This window comes from Cricetulus griseus, chromosome 2, assembly GCF_003668045.3.
Source record: "Cricetulus griseus strain 17A/GY chromosome 2, alternate assembly CriGri-PICRH-1.0, whole genome shotgun sequence".
Taxonomy (NCBI): domain Eukaryota; kingdom Metazoa; phylum Chordata; class Mammalia; order Rodentia; family Cricetidae; genus Cricetulus; species Cricetulus griseus.
Genome location: NC_048595.1, coordinates 188120181 through 188143688, shown reverse-complemented (window position 1 = coordinate 188143688; position 23508 = coordinate 188120181). Strand labels below are relative to the sequence as shown.

The following is a 23508-nucleotide window of genomic DNA, read 5'->3' as shown; positions in this document are numbered from 1 at the left end:
CACCCCACTACTTATGTTTATAAAATACCTTAACTGCTCTCCATAATATTTCCCTCCATCTACTTGCTAATTACCAGCAGACTTTATAAAGAAATGTCTTAACTGTGATAAAATACCTGGTGGTAAACAACATACTAACATGAAGCATTGGGATTCACTTGCCCTGAGGACAGGCAAGTCCTAAGCAATGGTATCAGAGCCTTTCCTAATGAAGGGGGACACACTGGTATGCATGGTGTGTGGGTTGTCTGGAGAGTGGCGTCAAGTTGCTCCTCACTCATTATGTGTACCAACAGGGCTTTTCTCTCTTCTGTGGTCCTGGCATGCCTCAGGCATGAAAGACCTGAGGGGAAACCTGATGTGGGTTTTTGAGGCCTGAAGTATCTCATCACTTTCCAGTAGGAGTTTTTGTTTCTCCCAATGCAATGGAGAAAGAGGCCGAAGACCCACAGAAAAGCAGAGTGTAAATTAGAACCCGGGAGAAGGCAGGGTTGGCTGACACGCTTTTTCTGCCTTTGAGTGCTAAGATGGTCACCTCATTTTGTGTGTATTTGTTTTTTAGCAAATGAGTTTCTTTCTCTGAGTCTGTTGCATAGAGATTGGGGTTGCACAAGTGAAAACAGGAGAGCTACAATTCCCAACACCGTTTTTTTTTCCCCCCTTGCACTTTCAAGTTTCTTCCTTAAATTACTTGTAGTTATTAACATGCTTTGGGATTATGTGCAGTAGTTAGGTGGCTAGGAGAGTTACTAAAAAATATTTCAGGAAGACTTACCCATGACTGTTCCTTAAGCTATCTCACATATAGTGTCAGGTACTACGTAATAAATATTTTACTCCATGATGAAAATAATAGGATCTGTGTGTATGGCTTATCTGTGCTGGTGACCCTAGCAGAGCATAAGTTGAACATTAAGTACATTTGACAATGGATTGGAATAAGAAATAAGATGTCCCTCATGGGCATGCGATTTCTATCCAGTGTCTCCTCTCCTGGCCTACCAGTCTCATTATAGCCATTTAACTCATTGAGCACAATGGAAAACCCACTGACTTCTCATTATTGATCATAAACTTTAAAGCATTCACAGTGGTGGAAACCAATGCAAGTATTTTCTAACTTAGTGAATTTGGAGATGTTTAAAAACATGTATGGGGGAGACCAGACCAGGTGAACGATCCCCTGCTTTTACCCAACTTCTGTCCTAAGCGCCATTCACCCAGATCCCTCCAGGCTTGTCCCTGCTTGAAACAGACACGCCCAGGCAGGGAGGAGCTCCCTGAATCTGGGTACAGGACACTCTTCCTTTCCCTTCCACCGACTCATCACATACCAGACCAGACCAGACCAGACCAGGAGGATCCCTATGGAGGCCTAACTCCTTCAGAGTGAGGAGACTACCAGGAGAGGCAAGACCATCCAGAGCTTCGGACATTGAATTCCTGGCCCACACACACTACAGAGTAACAAGAGGAGATAGAGAGATCCTACCTGCACTCACTGGAAAAAGATATGGGAAGAAGACAGAATAAGAACTCGCTCAACAACAGAAAGACCAATATGACACCACTAGAATCTAGGGACTCCACTCCAGCAAGACCTGAAAAGCCCAACATAGTGCATGAAGATGAGATGGACCTCAAAAATTATCTCAGCAAGATGATAGAGACCTTCAAAGAGGAAACAAGAAAATCCCTTAAAGAAATAGAAGAAAAAGCAAGCAAAAAATTACAGGAAATAGAGGAAAAGACAAACCAAAAAATTCAAGAAATAAACAAATCTCTTAAAGAAGCTAAAGAAACCCAAGATAAAACAAATAAACAAGTGAAGGAAGCTCTTGAAACAGTTCAAAGCATGAAAGCTGAATTAGACACAATAAAGAAAACACAGAATGAGGCTATGCTGGAAATGGAAAGACTGGATAAACGATCAGGATCTAAAGACGTGAGTATAACTAATAGAATCCAAGAGACAGAAGAGAGAATCTCAGCTATTGAAAACTCGCTAGAGGATATACATTCATCAACCAAAGAAAACCTCAAGTCCAACAAATCCCTAACACAAAATATCCAGGAAATATGGGACACCGTGAAAAGACCAAACCTAAGAATAATAGGTGTAGAAGAAGGTGAAGAAACACTGCTCAAAGGTACAGAAAACATATTCAACAAAATCATAGAAGAAAACTTCCCCAACCTACAGAAAGATATGCCTATGAAAGTACAAGAAGCTTATAGGACACCAAACAGACTGGACCACAAAAAGAAGTCCCCCGACACATAATAATCAAAACTCCAAATCTACAGAATAAAGAGAAAATATTAAGAGCTGCAAAGGAAAAAGGCCAAGTAACATATAAAGGCAAACCAATTAGAATCACACCTGACTTCTCAATGGAAACTCTGAAAGCCAGAAGGTCTTGGATAGATACCCTACAAGCACTAAGGGAGCATGGATGTCAACCCAGACTACTGTACCCAGCAAAACTTTCAATCATTATAGATGGAGAAAACAAGATATTCCATGACAAAAACAGATTTAAACAATACATATCCACAAATCCAGCACTACAGAAGGTTCTGGAAGGAAAACTCCAATCCAAGGAACATAACTGCATGCACAGAACACAGGCAATAGATAATCTAATTTTGCCAAACACAAAAGAAGCAGGAGGGCAAAATCCACACACAATGACACCACCAACAATAAATCCAAAACATACAAGAACCAACGAACAATGGACATTAATATCCCTAAATGTCAATGGTCTTAATTTACCCATAAAAAGATATAGGCTAACAGAATGGATACGAAGACAGAATCCATCCTTCTGCTGTTTACAAGAAACACACCTCAACTTCAAAGACAGGCGATACCTCAGAGTAAAAGGATGGGAAAAGATTTTCCAATCAAATGGCCTCAAGAAACAAGCCAGTGTAGCAATCCTAATATCTAACAAATTGGACTTTAAACTAAAATCAATCAAAAGAGATGAAGAAGGGCATTTCTTACTCATCACAGGAAAAGTCCATCAAGATGAAATCTCAATCCTGAACATCTATGCTCCAAATACAAAGGCACCCACATTTGTGAAAGAAACATTACTAAAGCTCAAACCACACATAAAACCACACACACTTATAGTAGGAGACTTCAACACCCCCCTTACACCATTGGACAGAACCACTAGACAGAAACTTAACAAAGAAACAAAGGATCTGAAAGAAGTTATGACCCAACTGGGTTTAACAGATATCTATAGAACATTCCATCCAAACACAAAAGAATATACCTTCTTCTCAGCGCCACATGGAACCTTCTCAAAAATTGACCACATAGTTGGCAGCAAAGTAAACCTCCACAGTTACAAAAGTATTGAAATAACCCCCTGTATCTTATCAGACCACCATGCATTAAAGCTGGAATTCAACAGCAATACGAATTGCAGAAAACCTACATTTGCATGGAAAATGAATAACTCCCAATAGCACCATTCCTGGGTTGAGGAAGAAATAAAAAAAGAAATTAAAGACTTCCTAGAATTTAATGAGAATGTGGACACAACATACCTGAACTTATGGGACACCCTGAAAGCAGTGCTAAGAGGGAAGTTCATAGCACTAAGTGCTCACATGAAGAAACTGGAGGAAAGTCACATTAGAGAATTGACAGAACAACTGAAAGCTTTAGAGCAAAAAGAAGCAAACACACCAAGGAGGAGTAGACGCCAGGAAATAATCAACCTGAGAGCTGAAATCAACAAAGTAGAAACTAGGAAAACAGTACAAAGAATCAATGAAACAAAGAGTTGGTTCTTTGAGAAGATCAACAAGATAGACAAACCTCTAGCCAAACTAATCAAAAGGCAGAGAGAGCATGCTAATTAACAAAATCAGAAATGAAAAGGGGACACTGAGGAAATCCAGAGAATCTTTAGGTCATACTTTGAAAACCTGTATTCCACAAAATTGGAAAATCTAAAGGAAATGGACAGCTTTCTGGATATATATAACTTACCAAAATTAAATCAAGAGCAGATAAACAGTTTAAATCGACCTATAACCCCTAATGAGATAGAAGCAGTAATCAAAAGCCTCCCAACCAAAAAAAAGCCTAGGGCCAGATGGCTTCACTGCAGAATTCTACCAGAAATTCAAAGAAGAGCTAATTCCAGTACTCCTCAAACTGTTCCGCACAATAGAAGCAGATGGGATATTGCCAAACTCTTTCTACGAGGCTACAATCACTTTGATACCCAAGCCACACAAAGATAAGACTAAGAAAGAGAACTACAGACCTATATCCCTCATGAACATTGATGCTAAAATACTCAATAAAATATTGGCTAATCGAATCCAAGAACATATCAGAAAAATCATCCACCACGATCAAGTAGGCTTCATCCCAGGGATGCAAGGATGGTTCAACATACGAAAAACCATTAATGTAATCCACCATATAAACAAACTGAAAAAGAAAAACCACATGATCATCTCACTAGATGCTGAAAAAGCCTTTGACAAAATCCAACATCCCTTCATGATAAAGATCTTGGAGAGAACAGGAATAACAGGAACATATCTAAACATGATAAATGCAATATACACCAAACCAATAGCCAACATCAAACTAAATGGAGAGAAACTCGAAGCTTTTCCTCTAAAATCAGGAACAAGACAAGGATGTCCACTCTCTCCATACCTCTTCAATATTGTACTTGAAGTTCTAGCTAGAGCAATAAGACAAGAACAGGGGATCAAAGGGATACAAATTGGAAAGGACGAAGTCAAACTTTCACTATTTGCAGATGACATGATAGTCTACATAAGTGACCCGAAAAACTCTACCAGGAAACTCCTACAGCTGATAAACACCTTCAGCAAGGTAGCAGGATACAAAATTAACTCAAAAAAATCTGTAGCCCTACTGTATACAGATGATAAACTCAATGAGAAAGAAATCATGGAAACATCACCTTTCACAATATCCACAAGCAACATAAAATATCTGGGGGTAACACTAACCAAAAAAGTGAAAGACCTGTACAATAAGAACTTTGAGACTTTAAAGAAAGAAATTAAAGAAGATACCAGAAAGTGGAAAGATCTCCCATGCTCTTGGATAGGCAGAATTAACATAGTAAAAATGGCAATCCTACCAAAAGCAATCTACAGATTCAACGCAATCCCCATCAAAATCCCAACACAGTTTTTCACAGACATTGAAAGAACAATACTCAACTTTATATGGAAAAATAAAAAACCCAGGATAGCCAAAACAACTCTTTACAATAAAAGATCTTCTGGAGGCATCACCATCCCTGACTTCAAGCTCTACTATAGAGCCATAGTTCTGAAAACAGCTTGGTATTGGCACAAGAATAGACAGATAGACCAATGGAATCGCATTGAAGACCCAGATATTAACCCACACACCTACGAACACCTTATTTTTGACAAAGGTGCTAAATCCATACAATGGAAAAAAGATAGCATCTTCAACAAATGGTGCTGGCACAATTGGATTCGGACATGCAGAAAATTGCAGATTGATCCATACCTGTCACCATGTACGAAACTTAAGTGCAAATGGATCAAAGATCTCTCCATAAATCCAGCCACATTGAATCTTCTAGAAGAGAAAGTGGGAATAACCCTTGAACAAATTGGCACAGGAGAACGATTCCTGAACATCATGCCAGAAGCACAGACACTGAGGTCTGCAATCAATAAATGGGACCTCCTGAAACTGAGAAGCTTCTGTAAGGCAAAGGACACAGTCAGTAAGACAAAACGACCACCCACAGAATGGGAAAAGATCTTCACCAGCCCCACATCTGACAGAGGACTGATTTCCAAAATATACAAGGAGCTCAAGAAGCTAGCCACCAAAACACCATACAATGAAATTAAAAAGTGGGGTGCAGAACTAAACAGAGATTTTTCAACAGAGGAATCTGAAATGGCTGAAAGACACTTAAGAAAGTGCTCAAAATCCTTGGCCATCAGAGAAATGCAACTCAAAACAACTCTGAGATACCACCTCACACCTGTCAGAATGGCTAAAATCAAAAATACCAATGACAACCTATGCTGGAGAGGTTGCGGAGAAGAAGGAACACTCCTCCATTGCTGGTGGGAGTGTGAACTTGTAAGACCACTTTGGAAATCAGTATGGCGGTTGCTCAGAAAAATGGGAATCAATCTACCTCAAGATCCAGCCATTCCTCTCTTGGGTATATACCCAAATAGTGCATGTTCATACAACAAGGACATATGTTCAACCATGTTCATAGCAGCATTGTTTGTAATAGCCAGAACCTGGAAGCAACCTAGATGCCCCTCAACTGAAGAATGGAAAGAGAAAATGTGGTACATTTATACAATGGCGTACTACTCAGCAGAAAAATGCAATGGAATCTTGAAATTCGGAGGCAGATGGATGGAACTAGAAGAAACCATCCTGAGTGAGGTAACCCAATCACAAAAAGACAAACATGGTTTGTACTCACTCATATATGAATTTTAGACATAGATCAAAGGATTACCAGCCTATAATCCTCTTCCCCAAAGAAACTAGAAATCATGAATGACTCTAAGGGATAAATGAACCCCAGGAATGGGAAGTGGCCTAAACTCCCGAGCTAATTGAGAGCATGAGGGTAGGGGAGTGGGTGCTGCCACAATAAGAGCACAAGAAGAAGAGGAGAGGAGAAGAAATGGAGGAGCAGATATATTGAGTTGGGGGAAGAATAGAGGAGAGAGAGCAGGATGAGAGATACCATATCAGAGGGAGCCACTATAGGTCCGAGAAGAGATCTGGAACTAGAAAGATCTCCAGAGACCTATAAGGATGACACGATCTGACAGTCCGGGCAGTGGAGGAGAGGATGGCCTAGAAGCCCTTCCCCTAGAATGAGAGTGATGACTTCTCTTTATGCCATCCTAGAGCCCTCATCCAGTGGCTGATGGAAGCAGAGACAGACATCCACAGAAATACACTGAGCTGAAATCTGGAACTAGTTGAAGAGAGGGAGGAATGAAGAATGAAGGGGTCTGTACCAGGTTGGAGAAACCCACATAAACAGTTGGCCTGAAAAAGGGAAAGCATATCAACCCCAGACGCTCTTTGGGAGGCCAGTACGGGACTAATCCAGCCCCCTGATCATGGATGCCAATGGGAAGGCCCCTGCACTCCTGGGAGCCTCCGGAGGTGGACTGGCTTTTTGCCCTGGTGTATGTGGGGGACTTCGAGAGCCCATCCCACTTGAAGGGATGCACTCTGTCTCTGAACACATGGGGAGGGACCCAGGCCCAGCACAGGAAGATTTGGTGGACTTGGTGGAGCCCTGGTTGGGGGCCCTACCCTGCCTGGGGAGTGGTGGGTGGATGGGGTGGGGGGTAGGTTGGAGGTGGGGGAGAAGGAATGGGGGTAAGGGGAGGGAGAGGGAGAGGGGAATTACATGTGAAACAAGCCTGTTCCCTAACTTGAATTAATAATAATAAAAAGAGAGAAAATAATTAAAAAAAACATGTATGGGGGCTGAAGAATGGCACAATGGGTAAGAGTGATTGTCACACAAGCATGGCACCCTTTGTTCAACTCTCTGAACCCATATTAAAAAATTGGCCATGGTGGCACGCATCTGTTTTTCCAGCTCTCTACCCTAAAGTGGTTGGCAGAGAGAGATTTTCCTAGGAACTCCCAGGCCAGTCTACACTACATTGTCCTACAGAAATAAGAGAGAGTCTGTGTCAAAAGCAAGATGGGAGGAAAGAACTGACTTCTAAAAATTTTCTTCTGACCTCCATACACATGGGCACATAGGCATGTACATGCCCACCTTCATACATACATATACACATGCACACACACAAATGAATGCGTGCACACATACATTCATGCACACACACTGCCGAGAGAGGGGGAGTGACTAATAATACATTTTACTATGTACGGGGACTTACTAAGTTGATAATAAATAATCACCCCCTAAGAGCACTGTTTAGATTAATGCTGACTGGATGCAAGTTATATCTGCCTTCACAAAAAAATGGGTAATTTTTCTCTTCATTGGGCTTTTTTCTGGGTCAGAAGATAAACAGGCTGAAAACTGGATCCTGAGGATTTTAGCCCTGTAGAAGGCCTTTTAAAACTCTGAAGTTTACATCTACTTAGGAGAGATAGTTTCTTCATAGAGTGAATGTTAATTTTTAATGATCTATGCAGTGGATTCAATCTGTGCTTGAACCCAGACACTAGCCACATCCTACTAGCTAGAAGGTACATTCTTAGGCCAATGTCACACCTACTGAATCTGATCTGTTAAACAGTGTCTGGCAATTCTGATACATGCTCAGGTTAAGAGCCTTTAATGGACCCTCAAGTCAGGAACACTGTGGGTGAAGTGGTAAAGGTGGCAACTGGGGTTCTGGGCCCCGTGACAGTGATCGAGGGAACAGGAAGTAGAGTTTCAGTGGCTAACACCGAGTACAAATGCTATAAGATTTCTTTTTGTAAATATCTGGGAGACACCTTTTCTTATGTATTTATTAATTAATTTATTATTTATTTTTTCTTTTTTAAATTTAAATTAAAAACAAGCATCTATTACATGTCAATCCCAGTTCCCTCTCCCTCCCCTCCTTCCCTGCCCCCCACCAACCCCCTCCATCCCAACCACTTTCTGCTTCCCAGGGAGGGTGAGGCCTTCCATAGGGTAATCTTCAAACTCTGTCATATCATTTGGAGCAGGGCCTAGCCCCTCCCCAGTGTGTCTAGGCTGAGAGAGTATCCCTCTATGTGGAGAGGGCTCCCAAAGACTATTTGGTTCCCAGGGGTAAATAAATACCGAACCACTACCAGTGGCCCCATAGATTTTCCAGACCTCCAAACTGACTTCCTTCTTCAGGGGGTCTGGAACAGTCCTATGATGGTTTCCTAGCTATCAGTCTGGGGTCCATGAGCAACCCCTTGTTCAGGTCAGCTGTTTCTGTGGTTTTCTCCAAGCGCGTCTTGACACCTTTGCTCATCACTCCTCCATCTCTGCAACTGGATTCCAGAGTTCAGCTAGTGTTTAGCTGTGGGTGTCTGCTTTTGCTTCCATCAGCTACTGGATGAAGGCCCTAGGATGGCATATGATCTAGTCATCTGTTATGATAAATCTTTCCTCCAGAAGCCACCCGAGCCCTACTACCACATGGGCGGTCTCCGCCAGCCGCCCGAGTTCTGTCTGCCTCGTGGATGGACAAAGTAATACAGAGACTTATATTATGTACAAATACTGCTTGGCCAATGAGTAGGATTTCTCATCTGTTAGCTCAGTCTTAATTATCATAAATCTATATATTTTACAAGACTTATTTTATTGGACACCTTCCATTGGCATCCCCCCCTTGACAGTGGATCACATCGCCAATCTGGAGGAAGAGTGGAGGGGAAAAAAGGGCCACTTCCTGCTTATCATTCCTTAAATATGAGTCTCTCTGCTATGTCACTTCCTGCCTGGATCACCACTTCTCTACTACATTTCCCAGAATCCTCTTTGACTCCTAGTCCCATCTAACTTGCTACCTCATTGGCCAAACAGTACTTTATTCAATAATCAATAAGATGAACATACACAGAAGTACATTCTCCATCATCTCCTCTTTTCTTTCTAAATAAAAGAAGGTAACTTATCTTTTATAATAACTGAAGAAAACTATAACCATAACTATCTGTCTTTAATTCTATCAAAGACCACAGAAGGATAATATATAAATTCTAGAATTGTCAGAGACATCTCGCTACCTGGACAGTCACCCAAAGTTCCTCTGTAACATTGGGGCATCCATCTTCAGCCCATAGGCCACAGTGTGTCTGGCAGACTTCTCCACTTTAACAGGAACCCTTTAGTACTGTCTTGTTTTGTAAGTTCAGCAGTCACTTTCTTGTGGATCCTGCATGTACAGTTTATTCAGCAACAAACAGTCCAGGCAAGATCAGTTTCTTTCCCAAATGGCTAATCTTGCCATGTTGAAAGCAAACACCATAACGAGTTTCTTCGATGCCCATCCTCCTTTCTGATGTAATTGGTGTGCCAGGAGCAGTTGTGTCTCACTGCCAAGAAAAACCCTAAACCATTTAAATGCCATATATTCTGTTGGTCTTTGAAAGGTTCGAAGAATACCTATCCATCTCAAATACATCTCTGTATATCTAGAGAATTAACCTAATTATAAGTTCTGACTATTATAAGTGACTATATAACATGTGTTTAATTATGCATATCATTTTAAAAGATATGTATAAACACAATACCTAAACAAGAGGAGACATATACATATCACAAAATTGACCTTAAAGTTGTATCAATAAATGAAAATGCATACCAATGCAAAGTATTCATTCCTATATCCTATTACCCTTTTTTCCTTTTCAAAAGAGATTGATTATGCTCATTACTATTTATAACCAACCTCATTTAAATGAAAACAAATATTTATAAACAATATTTGGGAATTTGGGTGTAGTTCATTCCAAACTGCTTTCTGCTGATTGAGGGCTAAGTCCATACCATAGAGGTCATGATAAAACATAGAAACCTGATCAAGTCCTTGTTTTTGTAGTCTGTAAGGCTGTATCATCTCAGCTTCAGGGGGTCTTGCTTGATCAAACCATATTAGTCTGGAAGGAATCCACAGCTTTTGATTTTCTGTGGAAACACAAGTAAAAACTTTTTTCCAAGTAGTCTGTCCTTAGACTTAAATTTTGAAGTCAAAGCATTTTTAAAATGTATAAGTTGGATTAATTTAGCAGCATTTATAATCAAATGTATTTTAGCAGCAGTAAGTCTTTCCTCGGCAATCAAACAATTTAAAGACAATATAGCAAATATAGTATCTAGATTCTCTGTGTATTTTTCATCTTTAGGTGGTTTTTCTATTATTTTATTTTTAATTTCTTTTCTTTCTTTTTTTTTTTTTTTTCCTGAGACAGGGTTTTTCTGTGGAAATCCGCTTGTCTCTGCTTTTGGAGTGCTGGGATTAAAGGTGTGCGCCACCACACCCAGCTATTCTATTTTCTCCTGTTATTTTTTTCTCTCACAAGCCTACATATATTTTTAAATGCAATGTAAACCTTTAGAGGTTTTTCTTTATCTGGATCTGTCTTTATCATCTCGGGAGTGCCGAGTCCAAACCCCAAGAGTGCTGGGACAGCAGGAGCATATGGAAGCTGCTCTGATGCCTGTCAGCAGGCTGTGGTGGCAGGTTTCCCTCTTCATCTGGGAACCTCAGTAGCACAGACACTGAGATTGACAATTAATAAATGGGACTTCCTGAAACTAAAGGGCACAGTCAACAAGACAAAACAGCAGCCCACAGGATGGGAAAAGATATTTACCAACCCCACATCTGACAGAGGGCTGATTTCCAAAATATACAAAGAACTCAAGAAGTCACCAAAACACCAACTAATCCAATTAAAAAGTGGGGTACAGAACTAAATAGAGAATTCTCAACAGAGGAATCTAAATGGCTGAAAGACACATAAGAAAGTGCTCAACATCCTTGATCATCAGGGAAATACAAATCAAAACAGCTCTGAGATACCATCTTACTCCTGTCAGAATGGCTAAAATTAAAAACACCAATGACAGTTTATGCTGGAGAGGATGTGGGAGTGCCAACTTGTACAGCCACTTTAGAAATCAGTATGGACGTTTCTCAGGAATATGGGAATAAATCTACCACAAGATCCAGCAATTCCACTCTTAGGTATATACACAAAAGATGCACATTCATACAACAAGGACATCTGTTCAACCATGTTCATAGCAGCAGCCAAGAACCTGGAAGCAACCTAGATGCCCCTCAACCGAAGAATGGATGGAGAAAATGTGGTACATTTACACAATGGAGTACTACTCCGCAGAAAAAAAATGGAATCTTGAAATTTGCAGGCCAATGGGTGGAACTAGAAGAAACCATCCTGAGCGAGGGAACCCAGTCACAAAAAGACAAAAATGGTATGTACTCATGGATTTTAGATCTAGAGCAAAGAAGTAGCAGCCTACAAACTACACTGCCAGGGAAACTAGGAAAAAGGAGGACCCTAACAGAGGCAAACATGGTCCCCCGGAGAAGGGGAAAAGGAGATACCTTTTCTATGCCATACAAAATATTTCTGGAGGCTGGCGAGATGCTCAGTGGGCAATAGTGCCATTCACACAAGCCTGGAGACCTGAGGAAAGCATGGAGAGTTGGAAAGAGAAAGCCAGTTCTACAAGTTATACTTTCACATTTGTGGCATGCACTCCTTCCTACCACCTCTCCTCCCTCCCTCCTTCCCTCCCTCCCTCCTTCCCTCCCTCCCCCCTCTCTCCTCCACACACAAACAAATAAAAAACTGAGAAATACTTCTGGACCTAGGAATGGAGAAGAAAAAGGATGAGTCTGAGAAACATTTAATCATAGGCCTGACTTAGGATTATCAAGTTGACAACATTTCAGTCTCTACACTCTAAGGGGAATTTATCTGATGATATTGAGTACATGCTATCCTAAACTGAATGCACAATATTTATTTTAATTGAATATGTTATATAAAATTAAACTTGGGTGGATAATCAATAACATTGTTAGAATTTCTATATAGGCTATTGTCCTCTGCAAAGACTGTACTTTTAAATCTGCACAAACCTGAGGTAGGATGAGAGTCACCTGTAAGTTTCACAGGATTATTAGCCTAGGGTGACTTGGATAAGTTACACTTGCAAGTCCATGTTCAGGAATTAAATGGTACAGGGATAGATATGAAGCCTTTGTTAAAATAACCCTATAGGCAAAGTTATCCTGTGGTAAGACTGATTCATTTACTAACATGCAAACAGCCAATGGAATACAGAACCTTATGTATCTTTCCCTACATTAATGTTACCAGCAGCACAGCTCTTGGGTGTGGTATAGTAATGTTTTGTTCCTTTCTCCAAGCAATAATAGAAAGAAAGCCATACCACATGAAGAGTAAGTAAACTATGTGGTGATTATAAGACACTTAAAAAAAAAAAAACAAGCAACTTTGACCTCAAGCAAAAAGAGGAGCCATTTACTTTGGGATCTTGGGCTTTTACCCTCCTTCCTTCTTGTATATAATGTGCTGAACTAGTGACTCTATGTCGAGTATCACTTTGACCAGATTCTCTATCATGAATGGCTTGAGATGGTGACTACGCAAACTGTTTAGAAATGGAAGTTGGAATCCTAGCACTCAGGAAGCAGAGGCAGGAGGGATGTCTGTGAATTCCAGGTTTTCCTGGTCTATGTAGTAAGTTCCAGGCCAGGCAGGGATGCACAGTAAGACCCTGTTGAAAAACACAAAAACAAAAACTAAAACCAAAACAAACCAAAATGAAAGAAAAGTTGCACACAGACTAGAAAAAGGTTCTTCAGTTCTTCATATGTTTACCCCATGACTTACTATTTCCATTACATAATTCTGAAATAATGAATCTGATTTCCATATGTTGTTTCAATAAGCTGTTTTCTTTTATATAAAATATGTGCTTTCTGCTCTTAGATGTCTAGAAAAAATGAAGTAATATATCTTCTTTTGAGTTCTAGGCAGGATTCTTTTCTGTTAATGGACTTTTTAACAAATGAAGCTTCAGGACTTCAGGATAAAAGTCCATTTAGCAATATCTTTGGGAAATAAATGTGAAGCAACAAATTGTAATAAGGAATGCATCCAGAAAACACGACTAGCTCTTAACAAACATAAGCTTCTTTTTAACCCCATGGAATGTAAAACTACATATTATATAATAGTGTTTTAGATATGTAGTTATACAATATTTACATGTTATATATTCTATGTGGTTAACTATATATAAGCAGAAAAAACAGATAACTGTAATAACAGATAAGGAACTATCACTAATATCTATACACGTATGTGATTACATTACCTACTCCCTATTGCAGGCTAGCCAAACAATTTATCATTCACAGTGAAGCAAGAACATTGTACTTTTACACTTTGGACATTGAAAGGTAAGATGTAGGAAACAAAGGGTTATTGTCCAGAATATAAGATAGTCAAGTAGCTCACTACAACATACACATTCTCTCTTACACACACACACACACATACACACACACACACACACACACACACACACACACACACACACACACACACCCCACTATAATTTTAAGATGATAAATGACATGAATAGACATTGCTCATGAGGATAAGATTGTTGTAATATGGACAAAAAGTATATAAAAATGCCTTCCATCACTAATTACCAGTGAGAGGTAAGTAAAAGTTTATCAAGGTATCATCTTACCCAGTTAGAATAGTTAGTATCACAAAGAGGAACATAACAAATTCTGGTGAGGAGCTGCAGAAGGGGCGACTCTTATTGTGGGTGCAACTATGAATTATTATAGTTACTACAAAAAACACCATGCGAGTTCTTTAAGAACAAAATAATGCAGCATTCCTATAACCTCAAATATATTATATTCAAAGGAAATGAAATCAGTGTCTTGGAGAAGTATTGCCACTAGATTGCTGACTACTCTAGTTTGTTTTCCATCGCTGTGAGAAAACACTGCGATGGAAAACAACCTGGGTAAGCAAGAGTTTCTTTTGTCTATTTAGTTCTGTATCTCACTTTTTAATAGAAATTTCTCAATAGAGGAATCTAAAATGACTGAAAGGCACTTAAGAAATTGCTCAACATCTGTAGCCATCAGGGAAATACAAATCAAAATAACTCTGAGATACCATCTTACACCTGTCAGAATGGTTAAAATCAAAACCACCAATGACAGTTTATGCTGGAGAGGATGTGGAGAAAGGAGAACACTCCTCCACTGCTAGTGGGAATGCCAACTTGTACAGCCACATTGGAAATCAGTATTTCTCAGGAAAATGATTATCAGTCTACCACAATATCCAGTGATTCCACTCTTAGGCATATACCCAAAAGAAGCACATTCACACAAGGACATCTGTTCAACTATGTTCATAGCAGACTTGTTTGTAATAGCCAGAAACTGGAAGCAACCTAGATGTCCCTCAACCAAAGAATGGATAAAGAAAATGTGGTACATTTACACAATGGAGTACTACTCAGTGGAAAAAAGAACAATGGAATCTTAAACTTCCCAGGCAAGTGTATGGAGCTAGAAGAAACTATCCTGAGTGAGAACCCAGACCCAGAAAGTCAAGCATGGTATGTACTCACTTATAAGTGGATATTAGACATAGAACAAAGAAGTAGCAGCCTACAATCCAAACTGCCAGAGAAGCTAGGAAACAAGGAGGACCCTAAGAGAGACATACATGGTCCCCTGGAGAAGAGGAAAGGGACAAGATCCCCTGAGCAAATTGGGAGCACTGGGGGGGGGGCGGGGATAGGAGGAAGGGGAAGGGGGAAGAGAGTCGAGGGAAGAATAGAGAAGGAGAGAAAGAAAAGAGATACCTTAATACAGGGAGCCATTATAGGTTTAAAGAGAAATCTGGCACTAGGGAACTGTCCAGAGATATACAAGGATGACTCCAACTAAGAATCTAAGCAATAGTGGAGAGGCTTAAATGCCCTTCCCCTATAATGAGATTGATGACTACCTTAAATGCCAACCTAGAGCCTTCATCCAGCAGCTGATGGAAGCAGAAGCAGAGAGATCCACAGCTAAACACTGAGCCAAACTCCTGGAATCCAGTTGCAGAGAGGGAGGAGTGATGAGCAAAGGAGTCATTCAAGAACGTACTGAAAACCTACAGAAACAGTTGACCTGAGCAAGTGGCAGCACACAGACCCCAGTCTGACAGCTGGGGAACCAGCATAAGACCAAACTGGTCCCCTTGAACATAGATTGCTTGGGTAATCCATGGGGCCTCTGGCAGTGGAATCAGTTTTTAATCTCTAGTGCATGGAATTTGGAACCCATTTCTCATGGAGGGAGAATCTCTAAGCCTAGATACACCCGGGAGGGCCTAGGTCCTGCCCCAAATGATGTGACAGACTTTGATGATCCTCCATGGAGGCCTTACTCTCCCTGGGGAGTGGATGGGGGTAGGATGGGGGGTTGGCGGGGCCATGGGAGGATGGGAGAGGGAACTGGGACTGGTATGTAAAGTAAGATTGTTTTTAATTTAAATAAAAATTTAAAAAGTGTTTATTTTGTCTTATACTTACAAGTCCCTGTCCATCATTGAGGGTATGAAATCAAGCAGGAACTGAAGCAGAAACCATAGAGGAAATTCTGCTTGCTGGCTCACTTTCCAGCTTGCTCTCTGCTTGCTTTCTTACACAGTCCAGACCTACCTTCTTATAGATGTTGCTACTCAAAATTCACTGGGCCCTCCCACATCAATCATCAATCAAGACAATTCCTCAAAGACACATAACAGGGGAATTTGATTGAAGCAATTCTTCAGTTGAGGACCCCTCTTCCTAGATGACTCTAGGTTATGTTAACAATAAAATCCAACAAGCACACTTATTACAGGGTTATTTACAAGAGCCAAGCTATGTAAGCCATTTTGTCCACCAATTAATGAATGTAGTATACATACAGAAAGATAATATCCATCCATAAAAGAATGGAAATCTAAGCCTTTTAGAAGCATGGATTAAAATGGAAATATATTTAGTGAAATAAGTCAGACACACAAAGGGAAATGGCACACATCGACACCTACATTTGGAAGAGAGAAATTTTGTCTCATAGAAATGGAGAGTAGAGTGGTGGGAACCAGAGAAGGGAGATAAGTGGGAAAGAGAGAGGAAGAGAGGATGGTGAGCAGGTACAGGATGAAATTACATAAAGACTAACATATAGGACAACTGTATCCACAGTTGAACATTTCAAATGGATGTTGGAAAGCTTTTTAATGGTCCTCTACCTCAAAGAAATTATAAACATCTGAGGTGACAGACATGTCAACAACTGATTAAATTTTTACACATTATATTCACATATTGAAATGTTACAATAAAAAGATGTATAAATACTACAAAATATCATTTAAAAATAGAAATAGAGTTTAAAAGAAAAAAGCAAATGTGATCAAAAGGACAAAAAACTATGGGCAGCAATGTTCTGAAATATATAACTGTATTAGTTATCTTTCCTATCACTGATCAAATATGGGGAAAGAAGTAGCTTAGGGGAGGAAGCATTAATTTTGGTTCACAGTTTCATGTGTGGAGGTGTGGCAGCTGAGATTCTGTCTGTGGCAATGAGAGCAGCTGGTATTACCTGTTTTATTTCCCAGGTCATAGGGAAATAGGCCTTGGGAAACATTGGCCTTGGGCTGGTAGCAGACCAGCTATATGCCCTTAACCCTGTTGATATGGTTGTGTGTCTTTCAGTTAGGCTCTGTGTCCCAAAGGTTACACGATTTCCCCAAATAGAACCACCAGTTAGGGACGAAGAATTCAAAGACGTGAACCAATGGGTGGCACTTTACCATCAAATCATAACAATAATTAATCTGCTTAAGGGAGAAGGGAACTGGGATTGTCATGTAATTCAATCTTGTTTGTAATTCAAATAAGAAAAGAAAAAAGAAAAAAGTTAGATATTTAAAGTCTACTCATAATCATAATAAATATTGATTCCTTTCAAGAATTCAAGCACATTTATCAAATGTCAGATATTTGTTAGGTCTTGATAAAAGTCAGAGGATCAAGGAAACACTGACATAAAATGAGAAATCTAGCTAAAGGATAGAGAAAATCACGTGTATAGGGACTTAGTTGCATGGCATTAAATAACCTTTTAAACCAGCCTACTATCCACACTGCCAGAGAAGCTAGGAAACAAGGAGGTTCCTAAGGGAGACATACATGGTCCCCCGGAGAAGGAGAAAGGGACAAGATCTCCTGAGCTAATTGGGAGCATGGGGGGAGGAGAGAGGGAGCTAGAAGAAAGAGAGGGGGAGAACAGGAGGGGAGAGGACATGAGAGAGCAGGAAGATTTAGTCAGGGGAAGAATTGAGGAGAACAAGAAAAGAGATACCACAATAGAGGGAACCACTATAGGTTTAAAGAGAAATCTGGCACTAGGGAAATGTTTAGAGATCTACAAGGATGACACCAACTAACAATCTAAGCAATAGTTGAGAGGCTACCTTAAATGTCCTTCTCCAATAATGAGAATGGTGACTACCTTAAATGCCACCCTAAAGCCTTCATCCAGTAGCTGATGGAAGCAGAAGCAGACACCCACAGCTAAACACTGAGCTGAACTCTGGAATTCAGTTGCAGAGAGGGAGGAGTGATGAGCAAAGGGGTCAAGACCAGGCTGGAGAAACACAGAAATAGCTGACCTGAACAAGAGGGAGCTCATGGACCCCAGACTGATAGCTGAGAAACCAGCATAGGACTGTTCTAGACCCCTGATCGAGGATGCCATTTTGGAAGTATGGGTAATCTATGGGGCTTATGCTAGTGGATCAATATTTATCCCTAGTACATGAATGGACTTTGGGAGCCCACTCCACATAGAGGGACACTCTCTCAGCCTAGACACACAGGGGAGAGATGCTCCAAATGAGATGACAGACTTTGAAGATCCCCCTGGGGAGCAGAAAGGGGTTGGGATGAGGGTTAGGGAGGGCAGGGGAGGAAAGAAGGGAGAGGGAACTGGGATTGACATGTAAAAGAAGCTTGTTTCTAATAAAGAATGAAAAAATAACCTTTAAAAGAGAAGCATTAAAAGAAACTATGAAATAATTAAGACCAGTGGATTGTGGGGAGCCCAGCACCAAGGGGTACATGGCTGTCACAATTCCTGTACCTATGGCTCAGGGAAAATTATGGAAGAGGGGGTGGAAAGATTCTAAGACCTAGAATATCAGAATGTCTTTTGTAAAAACATTCTCTCCTAGAGATGGCATTAAAAAAGACTGGAACAACACACTATAAGTGGGATATTAATGTGGAAGGGGAAATTTCATAGGGTCCACTCCTAGACTAAGCACTCCAGGAAACTAATAACTTATGGGAGAGGAAGAACTAGTAGGTTTTATTTTTATTTTATGCATATATAGTATATGTATAATACACATATGACATATGTCTATCTCTATCTATCTATCTATCTATCTATCTATCTATCTATCTATCTATCTATATCTAAGAAAAAGAGCCCATAAATTCATGGGAGCACAAGAGGGCCATAGGAGGACTTGGAGTGATGGAACTGAAGAAGGGAAATGAAGTAGTTATATTTTAATAAAAACTCAAATCTATTAATGCTAACACAAGAGTTTCTCAAGGTTGCAGGATACCACCAGTATACAAAAACCAACTATATCTCTGTACTTTCTCTTTTTTTTTGGTTTTTCGAGACAGGGTTTCTCTGTGTAGCTTTGAAGCCTATCCTGGCACTCTCTCTGGAGACCAGGCTGGCCTTGAACTCACAGAGATCCACCTGCCTCTGCCTCCTGAGTGCTGGGATTAAAGGAGTGCACCACCAATGCCCGGCTATCTGTGTATTTTCAATGAGGAAATCAAAAGTAAAAAGCAAACAAACAAACATTGTATAACTTCACAAGAACAAAGCACTCAGGAATAAGTTTAACCAAACATCACATCCTGTATAGCAAAAACTGCAAAACATTGAATATTAAGTCAGTGAAAAGACAAATTTTTTTTGGTGCAGGTTAGTTTTTTTTTTTTTTTTTTTGAGACAACATGTCTCGATAGTCTTGGCTGTCCTGGAACCCAGTATGTAGACCAGGTAGACCTTGAATTCATAGAGATCCGCTTGCTTCTTTCTCCTGAGTGCTAGGGTTAAAAGAGTGTGCCATCATGATAGTGAAAAGACATTGTTTGTTTGTAGATGGAAGATATGTTTAGGGTGTTTCCTTAACATGACATACACAGTCAATGGACTAGCTACTGAAACACTGGCTATCATCCTTGTAGAAATGGATGTAATAAAAGGTGAACAACTTTAAAGGCCATATACTGTATGATCTCATTTCTGTGAACTATTCTATCTATTCAGACAGAAGGAAGGTTAGCTAGTGGTTGACAGAGGCTGCGAGAAAGAAGGAAATAGCAAGTGAGGGCTAGTGGGAAGAGGGTATTTTGGGGCTAAAATGTTCTTAAATTAAATGGTGCTAAGAGTTATACAGTGTAACTATGCCACAAACCACTGGCTTAAGCAGTTTTATGGTATATAAAATTACATGTAATTAAAAAAACTGAATAAAAAGATGATTGACAAAACTGAAAGCTGTTTGATTAAGACTGACAAGCTTGTAACAAGAGAGAGGAAAGAAAGTAAAATTAAACACAACACAGATAGAGAATGGCCAAATAAATACCAATCTAATAAGAATAATTAAAAAGAACTACAACATTGACAACCTGAATTTAATGGTCTGGATTGATGCTCTATATTGTCCCCCTTTCCTTAAATGGTGGTGAGCTCAAGTTGATCTTTTTGGGAAACAACAGCAGGTTGCTTCTGTAGAAGTCTTAAAAGCAGTAGGCATTCTGTTGGCCTAACCCTGCAGCTTCAGACAACTGAGTGAGTGCTCACTCTGGAAATTGTGGGTGATCTGAGTTAGCCATAGTATAGAAGAAGAGAGAAAAATTACCACTAGGTGGCAGCATACGGCAGCTCTCCAGGATAAATCTGAGCTAAGCAACTTTGAAACTTCTGGATGAGCATTTCATCAGTTTCACAATCAAACATGCCCTCATTTATAGGCTCAATATTTCTCTAGCAATAAATAAGCAAACTTTGACCAGAACCTTAAATGTTAAATAAATTGGAATGGTGTTTAACAACTTCCCCTCTCCTTTGAACTCTAGACTCGGATGATTTCACTGCTAAATTCTACTGAACTTTTAAGAGACAGTTGATTTGGTGCCTAGACTTGTCACGGAGGGATGCCTGTGAGGTAATTGCGCGCAGGCAGGCGGGGTCAGAACGGTTTGAACGAGTCGAAGACAGAACCGGAGCCAGGCGCGCCAAAATGGCAGTGAATGTGTACTTGACGTCAGTCACCAATGATAACCTAAGTACACATGACATTCTGGCTTGTATCAATGAATCTCTGCAGTTGAATCTGACAAAGATAGAACAATTGTGTTCAGGGGCTGCCTACTGTCAGTTTATGGACATGCTCTCCCCTGGCTCCATTGCTTTGAAGAAAGTGAAATTCCAAGCTAAGCTAGAACATGACTATATCCAGAACTTCAAAATATTGCAAGCAGCAGACACCCACAGCTAAACACTGAACTGAACTCTGGAACTCGGTCGCAGAGAGGGAGGAGTAATGAGCAAAGAGGTCAACACTGGGCTAGTGAAACCCACAGAAACAGCTGACCTGAACAAGGAGGAGCACATGGACCCCAGACTAATGTCTGGGAAGCTAGCATGGCTCTGATGCAGACCGCCTGAACGAGATGTCAGTGAGGAGGTCTTGGCACTCTATGGGACCTCTGGTAGCAGATCAGTATTTATTCCTGGCGTAAGAAAGGACTTTGGGAGTCCATCCCATGTGGAGAGATGCTGTCTCATCCTGGACACATGGGGGGGGTGGCTAGGCCCTGCCCAGGATGCTATGACAGACTTTGGGAATCCCCCATGGAGGGCCTTACCCTCCTTGGGGAGCAGAGGGCCGATGGAGTAGGGGGTTGGTAGGGGATGGGGGAGGTGGGGAGGGAGAGGGAGCAGGGATTGATATGTGAAGCAAGCTTGTTTCTAATTTGAACTAATAAAAATTTTCTTGGAAAAACAAATTAGAAAAAAAACTTGCAATATGAAGAAAAAAATATTGCAAGTAGGATTTTATTCCATTTTACTGGGAACCCATTTTTCCACCTGGTCTTTCTTGACAGGGTGTTTTCTTTTTTCTTTTTTCCTTAGCAAGAAAATTATTTTACATGTCAATCCCAGGTCCCTCTCCCTCCCCTTCTCCCCTGCCGCCTCCAACTAACGCCCTACCTATCCCATACCCTTTCTGCTTCCCCAGGAAGGGTGAGGCCTTCCATAGAGAGGGTCTTCAAAGTCCGTCATATTCTTTGGGATAGGGCCCAGGCCAACCCCTTGTGTCTAGGCTCAGGGAGTATTCTTCCATGTGAGATGGGCTCCTAAAGTCCATCTCTATGGTAGTGACAAGTACTGATCTACTACAAGAGGCCCCATATATTTGCAAGGTCTCCTCACTGACACCCACATTCAGGGGGTCTGGACCCTTTTGCTCATCAGTCCTCCTTCTCTGCATATGGATTTCAGTTCAGTTCAAGGTTTAGCTGTGGGTGTCTGCTTCTACTTCCACCAGCTGCTGAATGACGGCTATCAATGGCATATGAATTAGTCATCAACCTCATTATCAGGGGAGGGCATTTAAGGTAGCCTCTCCTCTGTTGCTTAGATTGTTAGTTGGTGTCATCTTTGTAGCTCTCCAGACATTTCCCTAGTGCCCGATTTCTCTTTAAACTTATAATGTCTCCCTCTATTATATTATCACTTATCTTGCTCTCTTCTGTTCTTCCCTTAACTCACCCTCCCTGCCCCATCATGTCTTCCTCACCCCTCCTCTTCTCTCCTTCTCATTCTCCTAGTTCCCTCCCCCTCCCCCATGCTCCCAATTTTGACAGGGTGTTTTCTACTTTAAACAGTTTCTAAATAAAATTCTGTATTTCAAAAAAGAAAGAAAGAAAGAAAAAAAGAAACAGTTGATTTCTGGTTTTGAAGACGCCGCTGTCCCCTGTCACTTCTTCCTGTAGCCATGGTCAACCCCATCGTGTACTTGTACATCACCGCCAATGGCAAGCCCTTGGGCAGCATCTCCTTTGAGCTATTTTCAGACAAAGTTCCAAAGACAGCAGAAACCTTTCATGCTCTGAGCACTGGAGAGAAAGGATTTGGATATAAGTGTTCCTCCTTTCACCGAATTATCCCAGGATTCATGTGCCAGGGTGGTAACGTCACATGCCATAAAGGTACTGGTGGCAGGTCCATCTATGGAGAGAAATTTAAGGATGAGAACTTCATCCTGAAGCATACCGGCCCTGGCATCTTATTCACAGCAAATGCTGGACCAAACACAAGTGGTTCCTAGTTTTTTTTATCTGCACCGCCAAGACTGAGTGGCTGGATGGCAAATGTGTAGTCTTTGGGAAGGTGAAAGAATGCATGAACATTGCAGAAGCCATGGAGCGTTTCTGGCCCAGGAATGGCAAGACCAGCAAGAAGATCACCATTTCCCACAGTGGGCAATTCTAATTCTTTTGATTTGGGGGCTTCTTACCTACCAGAGCATTCCTTCTGTAGCTCAGGAGAACAACCCCACCCTATCTGCTGGCAAAGCCCTGTAATCTCTGCTCTCACTGAAATTCTTTGGGTTCCATATTTTCCTCATTCCCCTCTGAGTCTAGCTGGATTGCAGAGTTAAGTTTATGATTATGAATAAAAACTAAGTAAGAAAAAAAAGAAACAGTTGATTTCTGACTCAGATGAGCTGGGAAACAGGAAATAATA

General features: G+C 40.7%; 1 pseudogene; it reads left to right on the top strand.

Moving 5' to 3' along the window:
- The first annotated feature begins 22756 nt into the window (after positions 1-22756).
- On the top strand, positions 22757-23253 carry LOC100771393 (annotated as a pseudogene).
- The last annotated feature ends 255 nt before the right edge of the window (positions 23254-23508 follow it).